The following is a 1918-nucleotide window of genomic DNA, read 5'->3' as shown; positions in this document are numbered from 1 at the left end:
GAAAAAAATAAGACTGTCAAAAACTTTTGTACTTCAAAGGCACTACTAAGATACTGAAACAATGCAGGTGATGTTATAGTATAACTGAAGTGTTTTATTGTCCTTCCTCCTGCTTGAATCATTTGAAACATAACTATCTCTGTCTGACTCCATTCCACAGTAAGATAGAGAGGCTTGGTCTCAAACATTTTTCCTTCAGTGGTACAGTGAAAGTTGTGCTACGACATAATCATTCTCTATTTTTAAGTTTATTTAAAAAAAAGTGAATTCATAAGAAAAATATTTGCAAACTATACATCTTATAAGAGATTTTGAAAAACTCTTATAACCCAATAAGAAAATGATCTTTTAAAATTGAGCAAAATACTTTTAGACATTCATCAAAAAAGTTATTCAAATTGCCAATAAGCACATGAAAAAATCCTCAAAATTATTTTCAAAAAATGTTAATCAAAGCCACATCAAGGTACTACTTCACATGCACATGCCCAAGAATGGCTAAAATGAAAAAGACAGACAATAATACATGTTGATAGCTATGTGAAGAAATTAAAATCCTCATATATAGCTGGTGGGAATGTAAATTTTTATAGCCACTTTGGAAAATAGTTGGGCAGATTCTTAAAATGTTAAATATAGAGTTTCCATATGATCTGGCATTTCCTCTCCTAGGTGTATATCCAAGAGAAATTAGAACATATGTTCGTCTTTGTTTGCAAATTTTCATAGCAGCCCTATCCATAATGGCCAAAAAATGGGGGAAAATGTCCATCGGTTGGTGAATGAATAAGCAAAATATGGTGTGTACATACAAGGGAATATTATTTGACAACAAAAAAATGAAATACAGACACGTGCTACAGCTTGGATTAACCTCAAAAATATTATGCCAAATGAAAGAAGGCAGTCAAAAGGACCATATATTGTCTGATTCTATTTAAATGAAATGTCCACAAAAAGTAAATAGATTGAAAAAGAAAGTAAATTAATTGTTGCCTGGGGCTACATGTGAGAATGGGGAATGATTATATAAGGTTATGGATTTTTTTTTTCTTGGAGATGATGCAAAGGTTCTAAAATTAGACTGCAGTGATAGTTGCACAACTATGTAAACATACTAAAAGTCATTGAATTGTATATTTAAATCTAGTGAATATCATGGTATTCAAATTATACTACAGTCAATCTGTTAAAGGAAAAACAAGTTAATTATATGGGTAGGAATCCAGCTCTGGGCTGAATATCTAAATGTGAAATCGTCAGCCTGTAATGATATATCAGTCAGGATCCAGTCGGGAAAACAGAAACACTATTTGAAAAGCAGAAGAGCTTGGAGAAATGGTTTCCTCCTGGTGGAACTGATGACGTAAAATGAAGTGAATTCTGAGAATGACCAAAATTATCTGAGGCGTAGGGCAAACTGACCAGCTAGGATGACGTCAGCAGGGTAGCAAAACTGCCTCTGCTTATCTTCTAGTTTCTCTCTTAGGCAGACTGACAAATAAGCAGGCCAAGGAGCCATCTGACAAAGGAGTCTGAGACCTGCAGTTTGCAGAGTTCCTGGCCTGTATTACAGAGCAGAATACAGAAGAGCAATTTGGGAGCCTGTGACACAAAAGATGAATAACCTGCTTTTATGGTATTTAAAGGGCAAGATGCTCAAAATACTAAAAATTTCAAGGTCAGGTAGAAAAGGCAGGCCTAGAAAAGTAAATCCTTTTTTTTTTTTTTTTTGGCAACAGTGTCTCGCTCTGTTGCCCAGGCTAGAGTGCAGTGGTGTCATCATAACTCAGTGCAACCTCAAACTCCTGGGCTCAAGCGATACTTCTGCCTCAGCCTCCTGCGTAGCTGGGACTACAGGTGCACCATCATGCCCAGCTAATTTTTCTAGTTTTTGTAGAGATGGGGTCTCGCTCTT

This window comes from Propithecus coquereli, unplaced genomic scaffold, assembly GCF_000956105.1.
Source record: "Propithecus coquereli isolate 6110/MARCELLA unplaced genomic scaffold, Pcoq_1.0 Scaffold650, whole genome shotgun sequence".
Taxonomy (NCBI): domain Eukaryota; kingdom Metazoa; phylum Chordata; class Mammalia; order Primates; family Indriidae; genus Propithecus; species Propithecus coquereli.
Note: the sequence above shows the minus strand (reverse complement) of the source record.